The following is a 16197-nucleotide window of genomic DNA, read 5'->3' on the forward strand; positions in this document are numbered from 1 at the left end:
TAGGAACCATAGTGTATTTAGCTACGAGTACGAGATCACAGGTTGCCACTGCTCAGCACGGCGATCACGGGTTTCCCAAATGTCGTATTCTTTGCCCAGACATACGTGACAAAAGACGACAACCCAATAGCAGTGCTCTTCCAACATTTCAAAAAGATGTGACAAGACGGCAACCACACCAGCTCACCTTCAAAGCAGTCTCTCTGGCGAGGACGACGGACCTGTCATTCTACAGCGAAGGTCTGTGGCGTGTAGTGGGGAAGGCGGCATCTAGGCGCGATCGACCGAGCGGCAGTAATGCAGTGCTGTGAGTCGGCATGCACAGAGATGCATCGAGTAGTCATTTCGAGAATCGAATCTAGCCTTTTCAGTGTTAGGTCAGCTAGCCTCTTCACTGTGTTGTCATGTAGGTTTTTTAGGTGCATTTACACTCCACACTCCGGGTATCAGACCTTTGTGCGCCTATAAATACTCCCGAGTTTGTGAACTCCCAGCACAACTCAAACATCAAACCTCATTGTATACCCAATGTCTGGAGGTGGGTCTAGCGGGAAGATTTACTATGGTTTTGGGAAAGGAAAAGGGGGAAGAAAGGGAGACCCCATAATATGAGAGGGGCCTCTTGGACCTAATTCCTTTCCGGAACCAGTGTTTGAGTTTCCGCCACAGCACAAGAGTGAATTTACCAATGAAACTCCTCTTCGACAATACGATAACCGTAGAGAACCGTGGCCAAAATGCAGACATGGTGAGGACTGCTTAGTGCAGATGTGCACCAACGGGATGGATGGCGGTCGGCGTTTCTTTAAATGTCCACACGCATGGGTAATACTCGGTTGTTTCATTTCTTTATCTTCAATGAGACACCTTACATGGAATTTGTTTTGCAGTCTTCCGATGCTCCAGAAAACTGTGGTTTTACTAGGTGGGTAGATCCTGCACCAATTGATTCTGTTCAGGAGTTCATCGAGTACCTCCAGATAAAGATCTTTGATCTGGAATGTAAGGTGAACCATTATGAGGAAGTGAGCGAGGGTAACAAAGACGACGAAGTTGATGATATCAGCAATGCAGCCGGTTCACAGGATGAACCATGCACTATTCCTTACTACAACTGCCCTTGTCACAAGAAGAAGGGCCATGCGCCTCCGGCGTCACCGCCTGCACCACCTGCAATGGGTGGATACTGCGGAGAAGGCTCAACGCAGTTTGCTACGTGGGGGTACGGCTACTAGGACTACCCTAGTGCTAGTGACATGCTGCATCATTGTGTTTATTCTATTTTTTTTTTTAAATTACCTAAGGCATGTTAGGTTAGTCCGGAATCTGTTTACCGTAGTTTGCAACGGGTTCTGACATGCCACTGCATGTGTGATGTGTGTTTCATTATCGTTGTATTATGATGTAAAATTTGGTGGTTCCCATTACGTAATGCATTTCTTAGTTCTTATTTCTTATCGTTATATTAATTACATGTGTGCTTTTAAGTTACCTGTAGATCAGGAGTACGCAATTCGGCAGAGCTTCGCCGCTTTTCTTCTCCTCACCCCTCTCTTTTTTTCTGAATTTTTAGGCTCAAATGACAAAGGAAATGGCGACGAATGGTGGCCAGGGTTTAAGCAATAACGGAAGCAGCAGCAATTAGTGGATTCTTGTTGAGTTCCTCGTGTCAAAAAAAAAAGAAATGGTTAAGGATACAATCAACCAAGAAATTATTACTTCGAACTTCTAAGCTCTATTGGTAGAAGTAACTAATAAGTACAAATAAATGATAATCGAAATCGTCCGAATTGCTTCGAGATCTCATTTTTAGTTTCTAATCATTATAGGTTTGTGCAAATCAACGTGAAATCTGCATCTACCAGACATCCGCGCTGACAAAAAAGTTTATAGTTCGAAATCACATGAAAAGTAGTTTCTCTAGTGTCATCCTTTAGAGGCCGCATCGCCCACCAAAATTGACATCCGACACCTTCCGTAAATTTCATGATAATTCGAACTCGATTTCCAAATCCTTCTGCAAATATATCACAATAAATCTTCGGACGCTGGAGGAATTTTATGCAATTCAATAGGCTTTGTTGGCCAGGGTTTAAAACACAGGGGAGGGACCCTGTCGCCCCCCCAACGGGCGACAGGCCCCTGTCGCCCCTGGGGTGGGCGACAGGGGCCTGTCGCCCGTTGGGGGGGCGACAGGCCCCCCTCTTTTTTTTTCTCCAGGGACTTCGTTCCAAATTTGAAGAAAAAAAAATTACATTTGACCCCTGTCGCCCCCATAGGGCGACCGGGGTATATTTTTGAAATTTTCCAAAACCGACATATATTTTTGAAATTTTAATTTTTTTTAAATATAAAAAGAAAAAACCGCTGCATGCAGCTCATGCGTGAAAGGTGAGCAAGCAGTGAGAAGGCCCGGGGAGCATTTTGACTTGTCTGTTATTCTTCTATGCATGCTTAGTTATTTTGCTTATTTAATTAACTAATTAGTATTTGAATTAGCTCATATTTAATCCTTTCTTGTGCTTGATCATTCTCGTGCTATTCAGTGCTTTGAGCTTTTTAGCGTGACCTTTTAGCTTGTGTTAATTAGCTAAATTTGTTAGTCTTTGCATGCTTAATTAAAATGACTCTTTTATAGTATTTAGTTCCTATCTTTTTGGTGAGTCATTTAATTGGTTTTCTTATTATACTTTGCTTCCGCTTAATTTTGAGCTTTGCTAATCATCGTTGATTTGAGCCTCGTCCTTTGCATCGCATCCGCATTGCTTGAGTCGATTGCTTTTCGCGTGCTTCCGCTTTGCGTCAAACTTTTTCTAACCGTTTCTAGGGTGAACTCCTCATGTGTTGGCTTGTATCACCTTGCCGGTTAGAAGAGATACGTCGGGTTGAATTCGAGACATAGACCTTTTTCTCTTAGAGAATTTTTAAAGAATCTCATTCACCCCTCTGGTCGCCCTTCAGCTTATCATCAAAACTAAATATAACAATGGATATGATGTCATAATATAACAAATCGACCACAATTGCAGTGTTTTTTTTGACAGTCACATCTTTTTATTAGCGGCCTACAGATCCGTCAGCTAATTTTTCCCTAGGACTTCGATGAGTAGAGTGTGTGTTGTACATGTGCTGAAGTTCAGTGTTTGTGGGTGTCACATGGACAAAAGAAACTCTTTTATTCATCCAGCAGGTCATCCATGGAAAAGTGGCAGTCGACACTGCGAGGAGAGGAAGCGACCGAATGGACTAATCCGTCAAGCAAATGCACTGTTACATAAGTACGAAATTTGATCAAAAGTTCTTGATATACTAACACTATGTAAAAAATGACCTATAGTGACGTGCACAAAAGTGACGTCACCTTTGTTATCTGGGTGACGCGTGAAGAAGATATACGTCACCTTTTACCTCTTGGTCACCTTTTACCACTATGTAAAAGAAAATATTTTTTTGATTTTTATTCACACTGCAAATATTTTATTTTAGTACGCAAAAGAATGATACTCGTCACCTATGTGTTGACATAGGTGACAGATTAAGAGTACCATAGGTGACGGCTCATACTGATGCCCGTCACCTTTTATGTATATAGGTGACGGACTTTTGCCCGTCACTTTTCTATTCTAATCAATGACGATGTCTAGGTGACGGGCGCGATGTCCGTCACTTTAGGGAGATGACGCCCGTCACTATAGACCTCTTCTTATATAGTGTAATTCCTATTACAAGAAAAATATAAGGATTGATTCGACTTTACTGACATGGAAAATGCAATAATCTCGTCCATATTTATATTAACAGAACAAAGGAAATAACCAGATAGTCTATGCATTAATCAGGATGAGCTCCCGGGTTCCCAGGAGTCAGGTGCTAATGACAAGTAGGTGAATGCGGACTGCACCATGGTGGACAGGGGTTGTTCGGATCTGCATGAAGGCAAAAATCATGGCGCGGATTTTAAAAAAAAGTCACAGAAATCAAGATATATTCCAATTATTAGTAGTTAACAGCAAGAAGATTATTGATGCGGTTGAAGTAATATATAGAAACATGTTTATTGTTTAAATAAATCTTTTATTTTAATGGAGCTATTTTGTGAAATTTCATGTAGTGTTTCAGACGAGGTTGATAAAAAGTTTGGGAATTTATTTTGCAGTGTCATCTTTTTGCCAGCCCCTAGAGCTTTTTCTACCACGTGCCCCTAGCTTTTTCCACCAGCCTAAGAGAGGGCAATGGGGAGAGATGGGAGGGAGAGGCCAGTAAAAGATGAGGAGTTGATAAGTCAGAAGACAGACAAGTTAGTTTTTAGTGCACCGCTTGCATTTAAACTATTTACCATCGATTTAGGCAACTGGTTCTGAAAATAGTTAGGAGGCAACTACATGAAGAGATCTCTCCATATAATTTCACATGGGCCCCACACTATCTTCTTCTCCACCGCCTTTCTCTTCTTCCCCATCTTGTCTTCCTCGCCTCCTCCGGTCCACCCCCACCCCCACACACACCTCCACCGCTCGCGGCAGGTGGCGACCCCGCCGCTCCACTCGCATACCACCCTCACCGCACCACCCCGCCCACCCGACCACTTCCACTGCTCGCCCTCGCCATCGACCCCACACCCACCAGGAGGCCTCCACCACCTAAGACCGGGCAGCGCCATCGCCAACTGGCCTCGCCGCCCTCACCCCACCTCCTCCGTAGGGTTGTCCGTCTCCCATGGTCATCCCTCTAAGGCCGCCGGCCATGGAAACTCCTCAACCCCGAACCCGCAAACCCTAAGGCCGCCGACCTCCACCGCCGCCCGTGTCCGGCGGCGTCGGCGGCGACCCACCGTCGGCTGCTCCGCCCACAACTCGCCAGTGATGGAGTACTCGTCGGAGAAGTCCGTCTTGTTATCTTTCTTTTCCCATTTGTAACCTTCTTTTCCCTCCCCTTTGTTTTCCTACTGTATGGGAGGGGCTCTTGCTTTAGTTTAAATCCAGAGGCCTTTCGATGCAGGATTTTCGAAATGGTTATAGTTCCGACCTCTTAGCCGACCGGCTTGCAAATGGGTCCATTTCTAGGGTCGGTCATCTAAGAGGACCAGTCCTCACAATATGCACTATTTTTAGATCTGGTTCTAAGGTGTGACTGATCCATAAAATAGAAGTATTTCCACAAATAGTTTCAGGCGTATTGAACTATACAAAATACCTTCTGTCCTCAGTACTTACCATGGCCAGGGGCGCAAGGTGGGCGAGCTGCAACAAAGCTGCTTCTATATAGGAGTGCCAATAAACTGAGGACGAAAATGAGGAGACTAAGCCGGCAGGGGCAGATGTTTGATGACATTGTTGCCGTTCTACAGTGTGCTCCGCGAGTTGGAGATGCTGAACTCGGCGTGCTCAAATAATAACATCGCTCTCCTGCAGCAGCTCCATCACATATATAGAGGAGCTTCGGTCAATGAGTCAACTGTTCTTTTATTACTGAGATGCGGAGGAAAGTGCCTCGGGGCGGTCAGCTCACCGTGTCTTGCAAGTGAAGGGTCATCACTTCTGACTTCTGTGTCATCTCCAATAATTAATAATGCCCACAGCAAAGGACATGCAGTTCAAAGCTAAGTAACGGCAGGTCCGCGTGCTTCAATGACCCGGAAATTTCCGACGGCAGCCGGTACCAAGGCAATGGCGGTCACTACCCAAGCACCCGGTTCTTCTTCTTCTTTTTTTTTTTTTTTGAGATTCTTGTCACCCGGGTCCCGTTTGGTTGCGCGTTGTAAAAATTTTGAAAAGACATCTTTCTACATTTGAAGTACTAAATATAGACTAATCACAAAAATAATTACAGAACTCGTCTGTAAATCGCGAGACGAATCTAATGAGCCTAAGTAATCCGTCATTAGAGGTTATTTAGTGTAGCATTACTGTAGCAATTTAGCGTCTGATTACAGCCTAATTAGGTTCATTAGATTCGTCTTGCCATTTACAGACAGCAGTCGCAATGCGTTTTTTATTTCGTCTAGATTTAAGTCTCCATGCAGGTGCCGGAAAAAAAATTTGGAATTTTGAATTTTGGAACTGAACACGGGCCCGGTTCTTCCACTGCACAATTCACATGATTCGTTCACGCACGGCCGTTGGGATCGGTTAACGGGGCCATGACTTCGCCGTGTGCTGTCCCAAGGCACACGGCAAAGATGAAGGTTCGCCGTGTGCTGGGCTGTGGGCACACAGCAAATGTTGACGGTGTTGAGCTGCAGCGAACAACCGTTAACATGGAGCCCATTTCGCCGTGGGCTGTCTGATGGGCACACAGCGAAGTCTTGATTCGCCGTGTGTTGGGCCTGGTGCACACGGCGAATTCTCGATTCGCCGTGTGCTTTCTATTCGTCGTGTGTTTAGTTCTCGGCGCACGGCAAAAATTCTGTTCACCGTATGCTCGAGGAAAAGCGCACGGTAAATATTGAGATACACGGCAAACATTGAGCCACACGGCGAACTCGCGGTTTCCGGTAGCGCTCCGGGCGGTCAGCTCACCGTGTCTTGCAAGTGAAGGGTCATCACTTCTGACTTCTGTGTCATCTCCAATAATTAATAATGCCCACAGCAAAGGACATGCAGTTCAAAGCTAAGTAACGGGCTAACGGCAGGTCCGCGTGCTTCAATGACCCGGAAATTTCCGACGGCAGCCGGTACCAAGGCAATGGCGGTCACTACTCAAGCACCCGGTTCTTCTTCTTCTTCTTCTTTTTGAGATTCTTGTCACCCGGTTCTTCCACTGCACAATTCACATGATTCGTTCACGCACGCTTTGAAAAAAGTATTCCATTCACGTCATTCTGGCAAGCATGACACGGACAACAATGCGAAAGTATTTTTTTTACACCAACTGTTCTCGAATTTCTTCATAGATGTCAACCGTTGAATTATTAAAGAAACTTGTATATTAATTAGTTGATACCTTGCTAAGACAGTTCACCAATTACCAGACATTTTCGTGGTTTGACTGACTTGGTAAAATCGGATGGAGGGCAGCGTTAGAAGGTGCCTTTTCTATAGACTATAAAAAGTTGGCTTTGCTGAAAGACGCTACAATTCAATGGGGATTTGCTGGCTCATGTAATAATATTTTCTACTCAAATTGGTCACTAAACACTCATGGAAGACAATTGTACCATATGCTTGCCTTTTTCGCCATAACTTGGTGGAGTGGCCATTCACTACTACCTAAATTATTTTCACCGCCAATTCTTAAAGGACCGGCGGTGATAAATTTTCATCGCCGGCTTCAAAAGGAACTAGCGGTGAAAACGGCTCGTGCCACACACCGGCGCCATTTTCACCACCGGTCCTAACCACGAACCGGCAGTGATAATAATTTTCACTACCAACCCTAGCCACCCAGTCCCACAGTGAAAATTGTACATTATATATCCCTCCTCCCTCGGCTCGATCTACCCGAAGCCACCACTTCTCCTCACAATTTTTCTGCCATTGAGGAGAGTATTGCAATGAGAAGTTCAATGTGCAGGCGGGACAAGAATCATAGATGAGAAGTTCTCACAATTTCAGATGTCTATGCGGGTAAGATACCTTGACTTAACCAAGATTAGCTGTCAAATGAACACTATATATGGATTGCAATCATTACTACAAAACCAAAATTATAGACAAGTGGTAAGTCGTTTTATACACGTGTTTAGCCACACGTCTAGCTGTGATCCCTGGCCTATTTATTTCACATGTGCAAAGTGAACACCTATGAAAAACGATTACCATATATATAGGTAGTACATTTGTACCGCTTTGGTAATTATGGGGGTATCTTTTCCAAAAAGTTATATAATTAAAAAACTATAAAAAGTTTTAAACCTGCGGAGCCACCTATAAACACGTGCAAATCACAACTCACGGTTGCGTGCTGTTAGGAATGGAGGCCGCTATCAATATCGTGTGCTTCCTATTAAAATTAAATATAATAATATGTTCGATGTCCAATATCAATTTGGTTACAATTGTACCCGATTTTTTTTGCTATTAGATCAAGATCTGACGGTAACTGTTCATCTTTCTCCTTGGGCCATCTTCTTCCTCCAACCGTCTTCCTCGCGGCCGTCGCCCCCGCCGCCGCCCCGCCTCCCAGCCGCGGGTGCAGGAGGGTCTCGCCGGACCCCCGCGCCGGCGCGGGGGTCCGGCGAGACCCTCCCGCACCCGCGGCTCCTCCACGCGCCCCTTCTAACCCGCCGCCGCCGCCATGGCCGTCGTCGCCCCCGCCCCGGCCTGGCCCAACCGCCCTCCACCACCGCCCGGCCGGTGGTGCCACCGCCGCTGGCCTCACCGCCCCCGCGCCCGCCACCACCGCCGGACCGGCCTACCACCCCCGGCCTTCCTTCTAAACCCGGCAATGGAGATCGCCGGAGCCCAAACCCCAACCCCGAACCCTAACCTCGTCGGAGATCTCGCCGGAGGTGGGGAAGGAGCTCGTCGGAGGTGGAAGGATGCAGATGAAGTCTTGAATTGATAGGAAGAGGAAGAAATAAAATCTGGGTGTGAGATGGAGAAAAAATACTCGGTTATCATATAGCTTTCCCGCAATTGTATTGTATTTTTGATATAGTCACGTTTTCTCGATAGGGCACAGCAAAAGACACATTCTAACTGTGTCCCCAGCCAATTTTTCCTAGAACTAGTTAATTCGATGAGGAAAGTGTGCCGCACACAAGTTCTGATGTTTAGTACTACAGTATGGGTGTCCAATGGACAAAAGACAACCCGTTTTATTCATCCAAGCCATCCATTAGAAAAGTGGCGGGCAATAACATTATGAGGAGCGGAAGTGACATGAACTGGATGGACTAATCCGTCAAACAAATGCAGTGTTACGAAATTTCACTAAAAGGCCTTGATATACTAATTCCTATTACATTTATTCAAGTTTACTGACATGGAAAATTAAATGCAGTCTCTTTCAAATATGCAGAATTAGGATGAGCACATATATTGGAAACCAGATAATCTTCTCAAATTCTATGCATTTTGTAAAATCAGAGGATGACCTCCCGGGTGAATGTTTTCCAGCGGCGCCGGCCCGGGCAGGTATATTTGCTGCCGTCGGATTGTTTTTTCGAGATGTGTGCGTCTGCCCGGCACTGTGCCTCGATGGCCAATTCATGCCTCGCGTCTGAGGTAGAGAATCCCCTCCCGCCGGGCCCAGTTGTCAGATGCATCCTCTTCCTCGAATTGCAGACTTGCTGGCATCCTCGATCCCATCTCTAACCACATCTTCCCTTTCAAACCCTCTTCCTCTTCTCCCATCTATCATCGGGACAGCCGCTGGGGCGGAGCCGCAGCCCAGCCAGCAGCCGACTCTCGGGGAGATTACGCTCAAGGAGTTCTTGGTCAGGGCCATCGTCGTCCGGGACAACCCCGCCGCCGCGGCGATGGCGGCGGTCCCTGCAAAGCCGGTGGCTCCGCGGCCGATTCAGGTGGTCAGCAATGGCGCCTCCATGATCCGCGGCGGCAGAGGAGGATGATCAAGAACAGGGAATCTCTGCAGCTAGATCCCGTGCACGGAAGCAGGTAATACTCTTGTCTAGAATTCTGGCATGTGTCTGCTGCAGGTGTTGTACCTTGACAACATGGATTTTGGAACTCTGGACCATATACACTTACCAATGCCCCGTGTTTGTTGTTATGAGGATCAATTATTAAGGCAACTAATTGAAGCTGACAAATAGCCTTGGGATTGCTTTGGTCAATCAAAGGTACTTTTCTTGGGGACCTTGTTCACTCCTTAGCAGTTCACATGGGGTCCTTATTCTGCATTTTGGGCTAAATGATACCTGTAGGCTTGCAGTTGTTAGCTCGCCTACATGATTCCTGTTGGTTTCTTGAACTAGTATTTTGTTAGTTACAAATTATTTAAATAAACTATCCTATTGGTTAGCTAGGCCAGCATCATCCAACTAAGAAAAAGAGAGCCTGCAACAAAGGATTCATGTGTATATAATCCTGCATTGCTTTTTGAAATGGCTGCAGTATAATTGAAATGGGTAATCCTTGCAGTTGCAGTCATGTTTATGGTTCACTTCTCAGCTTTAGTTGTGCAGTTTTCAGCTTTCGTACCACACCTTTGTTTGCACGTTGGCTGATTTTTTTTTTATGTGCAGCCAAGAAATGTTGGATCAGTGTGTTACTCCAGGTGTAGGAGAATGAAGGCTCCCACCACCCAAAATAATGCAGATGTACGCATGGTTTAGGGTTATGTAGCTATGCAACCAACTTGGTCTTTTGAAGTCCGGAATCGCTGCTTTTCTTTACAGGAGGTTTGCTCGGATGCTAGCCAAGAAAAGTTGAGTTTGGAGGTAGTTACCGCACTCTGTTTGGCATTCTAGATTTCTATTTCTAAAGCATTTGATCAGGTCATAGAGACACAGCACAAAGTCTTGATGGAGAGCATAATTAGTTTGCTCAACCCTTGCCATGAAGGTACTGGTGCAGATCCCCCTGGAGCTAAACATGATTTGCTGTTTCATGCCTCATCATTTTTTTAATATTCCAAGCACAATTTGATACATATATTTTGTCTCACCATTTTTTGAATTCTTGCCTGGTACCAGACCAAGAACAAAGGCATGCACGGCGGGGCTTGAGATGGAAGGTTCTAGCACGCCGGAGGAAAATAGGTCAGCCTAGTTTCCCTTTAAGTACTATATTTTGGCCATTCAATTACATATTTTCTACATCGAGATAAGAGTTGCATCTTTTTTTCCACTTATCTTTTGCAGTTCATCCTGTTCCAATTTCAACCCATCCTACCTACTCAATGTAACTTTGTTGGCGAGGTGAATTCCCTGGATTTGAAGAATATGAAGAAAGCAACAATGTTGCCAGCACTGGTGCTGTGCATGAAGATCTTCTTGGCACGATTTTAGAAAACAATATGATACAGCTAATCACCACTGATATGGAAGCAGGCAATGTCCTAATATTAACTTCTTTTCTTTTGCCTTATAATCAAGTAGCATATTATATTCGTTTCAAAAAAAAGTAGCATATTATATTGGAGTAATGATTATTCTTCTAATGCACAAAAAATAACACTGACCATGAATTTATCTTTAATTTTTGACAGTAACAACTCCCCAACGTGCTCTTGCGAATGCCAGCAACTTTGATTATGGAAGTGATGATTATTCTCCTAATGGACCAAGTGTTTTGAGTATAGGCTTGCCTTCCCATGCAGTTGACTTCATTAATGGTAACGATTGGACAAAAAGAATTCAACAACATGGTATTCTCCCTTTGGCACATATTCATGCATTTTAGCACTAGTTTTTCCCTGTGATTGTTTTGTCTATCATTTATCACAGAAACAACTCCCCAATTTGCAGATACAAATCCCTTGCCATTGATTGCCTCGCAGCCTTTCGCCTCTCCATATAGCAATGAAACATTTGTACCTGGTCGGTTGCTTTGATCAACAAGTTAAATAGGCTTATAAAGTTCATCCTTCTCCAGTGCTTGTATATTGTGGCTTAACTATAGACATTCTCTGATACAGCGCCAGTTTACCTTGATTTTGGTACTGAGCAGCATCATGGGAATGGACATAGCGATAGACTTGTCACAAAATGCAGCTGGCTGCATTAATGGTATGATTCGATGTAAAAATTTCAACAACATAGTATATGTGGTGTGCACCTACATAGTCATATGAACTGGTTTCTTCCATGTTTTTCCAGTAGGTCCTGCATGCCAAGAGCCCAAGACCAGCACCAACCGGACTCATCAGAATTCACCTTGCATCACTCTATCTCCAAAAAATTCACCATTCGAAACCTATTTGATAAGGGAACTAATCATATTATTGATCCCCCTATCAAAATCTATTCTGCATGTATTGTTTCCCTGTATTTTCTGACAATTTGAGATAAAGTTCTCTGGAAGAAATTTGTGGGACCAGCTTTTGATGGGTACCAACTAATATGGGAACTAAAGACGGTAACCAACAAACTAAACAATAGTCGTTCTTAAATAACATTTTTGTGGGACACATTCTGAACATTTCTTCTTGCTTACACAGCCTGAGCATGGACGGAATCGTGCTGAGTTACTGTACCAACTTTTCAATATGGCAGGGAATTAGAGATACATACCAGAATTGCTGATTGTCCTCCTGGAAATTTGAAAGATGATGCTTTCGTGTTGTCACCTCTACACAAGAGACCATGCACAATGTCTACTTGGTTGTTTTGTTTTTGTGGGAAAGCAAGTGGAATTGTTTAGGTCTCTTGTTTCAGCACCATTCAAGTTAGGTTTCTTTTGGTCTATTTTATTGAACAATGTATAAGTGTCAACAACTATGCTTGACTCATTGAACTGTTACTACCTTTCCTTTATCAGCAGCTGGGCAACCAGTTCAGACCAGCTGGTGCTTCATGCTAGTTCCTTCAGTACTGCTAAGTAATGTTGGTACCACCATCTCCCATGCATATATAACAGCAGATCCTCGCACCAACTCAGCTATCATTAATCAATCAAAACACAAACTATTTACCAATTTGCTTTTGGTAACAGCTGTGCTAATATTTCTGCGGTAGGATCTTCTAGACCTCAGGTTTACTAAAGGCTTCAGCTTGTTTGTGTTCTGCTCGTTGGTTTCATATGCCCAAGAACCATCTGTCTTCAATCACACTTTTCATCACGAAGCAAAAGAAAAATGTTGCTTTCAGACAGATGATTTCCATGTTTGCACCCATGAATTTAGATGCATGTTTGGACAAAAAAAAATTAATGCTGACTTAGAACAATCAAATCATTGGTTTGAAACGAGATGCATTTCTACCAGATGCTGACAGAACCAATGAAAAAGGCCACAGCATGCAGAACATTTCTCACACTACATACATGGCAAGGTTACAATGTCAGGGTTCACTTCAGCGTTGCTCATATCAACACTTTCCTACTAGCACAACCAATGCATATTACATGTTAACGAAGCTATCATTCGGAGTTTGATATTACAAGATACTGAACCTACTCAGTGCCGGTTACAACACCACCCTCAGTGAGGCTTTCTGATGTTTTATGATCATCAAGGCCGCAAGTGATGCCTATCTTTCTTCTTTGCCTCCCCTCTTCCCTGCTTTATTCTTCATCTTCTCTTTAATTATGTCAAGATGCGTCTTCTATTTGTTGGTCCATTGCCATTCACATTTTACTTACTATGTGCCGAACTGCTATGCTAGATTATAGAAATGCCTGGCTGAATCATGGCCTACATTGTACATAATTAACCATGTTAGAATGGTTTGCAAGTTGCAGCATCTTTTCTACTCACTGGTTATAACTATAGTGTTAGATTCCATTGCAAGATGAACTGTGATTCTATAAATTGCAAATACATGGCATCTATGTTATTACCTGCTGTTGGCATTGAAATTCTTGCATTGTATTCCCATGTTAATCTCCCTTTTCAGTACCAAAACCAAGCTCCCCAAAAATAGATATTACAAAGATTTTGGGCTTCAGCAACACAACCAAATTCCATTTCTTATGTTGGCTCAAATATTTAGTCTTCCTTGTTGATGAAGTCTGTAGTACCTTCTCAATGCCCATCAGGTGCATCATTTGGCCACCTTTTCCTGCCAAGAATATAGCATTGCAGCTCACTGTACCATTGCAACATCTTGGAATCAATACCTTTTGGAACTCGATTTGTAATTTCAAGCATTATCATACACTGCATAAAGTTCCATGATTTCAGTTGATTTTATAAAACTTACATCTGAACCAATAGCAAAAAAAAAAATGTGAGACGGTCAAAATTGCATCAAACATGTCGTATTTATCATTTTGGCCAATCAACATGTCGACAAACATCTGAATCAATTGCTAAAAGATTGCGAGAAGGTAAGCTAAACAATATGTTGGAATGTGGTACTTACCATTTTGTCCATGGTTGTGATTCAGGTGCTGTTTATGTCTCACATCTCCCAATCCCAATTCCAATCAGGCTCTCTGCTTTTTTGTGCAATGCTACGTTTTTTTTCGAAAGTGCAATGCTACATGCTGAAATCTTTGGAAATCATATTTCTTATTTCACATCTGGTTCACAAAAATGTCATATTTCTTATTTGTATCTTTTTTTTATCTAGTGCTCCACACAGCTGAAGTTCAAGAACTTCAAAATCATTTTTTTTTCTCTAGTATTCTTCCACAATTATTAGTAATGCTAAATGTATCTCTGGTTGAATTTTTTACAGGGTTCATTTTCTCCATTGTTAACAACATCGACCACTTTTTTAGTACACAAGTAAGAAAAATACGGGCAAATCATACGTTGGTAAATTCTAGTAAATAAATATCACCACGAACTAGTACCTACTCATACGTGTGTTTTTGGATCCACAAGCAGTTACAGAGCAGCTCATGATCCTCTTGCCCCTCTTGCCCGAAGAGGAATCCAGCAAAGCGCCAATGCCGCCGCCAATGTCGAATTTGATTTATCGAGTGATTTACCAACTAACGAGGGAACTCACCGGAAAGAGCAGGGCGACGACCCCGCGGGCGCGGCAGACAACGGCGCGCCGGGCAACGCCGCGGCGCCGGCAGCGCCGACGCCGAGCAGGAGGTACTCGACCCAGCCAAGGTCCTCGTTACCGCCTATCCGCTTGCTGGCGTACCCGAACGGGCTGCCGCCCCACGGCGCCGTGGCGCCCTTCTCCTTCTCCTCCTACGGGAGAAGAAGGCGGCGGTGGCGGCCTCCATGCGCGCCAGGAGCGACGGCGGCATGCCGTGGTCCGTCACCTTGAAGAAGTCGTGCTCCTCGCACGCCCTGGTCACCACGCGCCTCTCATGCAGCTATAGGTGCTGGTCAACAGGTTCCGGGAAAACCGGATCTAGGAAGAGGAACCCGACTCCATGGCTGAGCTCGTGAGGAAAAAAGGTTCTGGCCCAACAGATGCGGAAGTACCTTGCCTGTGTTTATATCCGGGAAAATCTGGTAAAAAAAATTTACATCGGATACTGTAGTATTTTTCACTTATTTGTGGTAAATATTGTCCTATTATAGACTAATTAGATTTAAAAGATTCATCTCGCAACGTACATCAAAACTATGCAATTAGTTTTTTTTATTTATCTACATTTAATATTCCATACATGAATCATTTGCTAAATTTAATGTTTCGATTTGATTTCGATGTGATGTAAAGTTTGGAGGAATTTGTGGAAAGTGAACACAGCCCTTGAAGTAGAATCCAGACACAGAAGTGGGTCCCACCAACTTTGCCTCGCTCTGTGCCTGACGTCTCTCCTGAAGGACCACAACACTTGCCTGGGAACAGGTTGGAAGCCGGTGCTGGTGGGACCAGCTTCAGGTCTGTTTGGCAGGGCTTCGACTCTTCCAAAAACAGGTCCGACTCTGCCTCCTCATATGGAGCGGCTTCTCTGGTGGAGTTGGAGCCGTTTTAAAAAATGTTTGGCAAAACAGATTCACTTGTTAGATTGATGTGTAAGCCGCGTGAAGCCACGATTTCATAGCTTCACCTTGCCTGTGTAAGCCGCCGATGGCTTCAGGACCGGCTTCACACGTGAAGCCGGTTACAAAACAAACGTTTGGGAGGGCTTCACTTGAGGCCACTCGTGAAGCCGCTGGTGAAGCCCTCAACGGGGCCTCAGTCGGAGAATCAGGGCGCACCAACTTTGAAGCAGGATCAACGGTGGAGACCTTGCCTGCCCGAGTCGGCACAGTTGGAAAAACCACACTCTGACCTCCCGGGCTGCGCTATCAGGTGCTAATGACGACAAGAAGATGAGTACGGACTGCACACTCACTGCTGGAGAATGTCATATTGGTACCAGCACGTTAGTGCCGGTCCAATAGGAGCCGGCACTAACGTGCATGTACAGTACAAGGCGGGCACGTTAGTGCCGGCTAGCAACACCAGCCGGCACTAACGTGCCATCCCCCAACGGTTCGCTCGCATGCCACAACGGTCATAAGACACGTTAGTGCCGGCTGGAAAGTCTAGCCGGCACTAACTTGGTCAATTACAAGTTAGTGCCGGCTGGTAGTTCTAGCCGGCACTGAAAGTCCACACTTAGTGCCGGCTAGAACCACCAGCCGGCACTAAATTGCCCTGTATATCAGGCACTCCTTCTTCCCCAGCCCGACCATTTCATTTGGCCGAGCTCCTCCTCTCTCTCATGG

At 44.6% G+C, this 16197-nt stretch overlaps 4 long non-coding RNA genes across 8 annotated transcripts; 2 read left to right on the forward strand and 2 right to left on the reverse strand.

Annotated features, from left to right (window-relative positions):
* Positions 1 to 3690: 3690 nt before the first annotated feature.
* Positions 3691 to 5435, reverse strand: LOC120704786. Its single transcript, XR_005687673.1, has 2 exons — positions 5214 to 5435; positions 3691 to 3926 (listed from the first exon to the last, which is right to left on the reverse strand). It is a non-coding gene; the product is annotated as an uncharacterized LOC120704786 (long non-coding RNA).
* Positions 5436 to 9126: 3691 nt separating this feature from the next.
* On the forward strand, positions 9127 to 10956 carry LOC120704787. 3 transcript variants are annotated; one of them, XR_005687676.1, is made up of 5 exons: positions 9127 to 9560; positions 9680 to 9745; positions 10151 to 10469; positions 10601 to 10666; positions 10769 to 10956. It is a non-coding gene; the product is annotated as an uncharacterized LOC120704787 (long non-coding RNA). The 3 variants fall into 3 exon arrangements; XR_005687675.1 differs by having other exon boundaries at positions 9130 to 9745; positions 10151 to 10225; positions 10304 to 10469; XR_005687674.1 differs by having other exon boundaries at positions 9129 to 9745.
* A 159-nt stretch (positions 10957 to 11115) lies between these two features.
* Positions 11116 to 12436, forward strand: LOC120704788. 2 transcript variants are annotated; one of them, XR_005687677.1, is made up of 5 exons: positions 11116 to 11274; positions 11375 to 11446; positions 11545 to 11635; positions 11726 to 11984; positions 12067 to 12436. It is a non-coding gene; the product is annotated as an uncharacterized LOC120704788 (long non-coding RNA). The 2 variants fall into 2 exon arrangements; XR_005687678.1 differs by having other exon boundaries at positions 11729 to 11984.
* Positions 12437 to 12864: 428 nt separating this feature from the next.
* LOC120704789 lies at positions 12865 to 14948 on the reverse strand. 2 transcript variants are annotated; one of them, XR_005687680.1, is made up of 3 exons: positions 14525 to 14948; positions 13407 to 13725; positions 12865 to 13260 (listed from the first exon to the last, which is right to left on the reverse strand). It is a non-coding gene; the product is annotated as an uncharacterized LOC120704789 (long non-coding RNA). The 2 variants fall into 2 exon arrangements; XR_005687679.1 differs by lacking the exon at positions 14525 to 14948 and having other exon boundaries at positions 13407 to 14518.
* Positions 14949 to 16197: the final 1249 nt, after the last annotated feature.

Source organism: Panicum virgatum, chromosome 4K, assembly GCF_016808335.1.
Source record: "Panicum virgatum strain AP13 chromosome 4K, P.virgatum_v5, whole genome shotgun sequence".
In the NCBI taxonomy this organism is placed as follows: Eukaryota; Viridiplantae; Streptophyta; class Magnoliopsida; order Poales; family Poaceae; genus Panicum; species Panicum virgatum.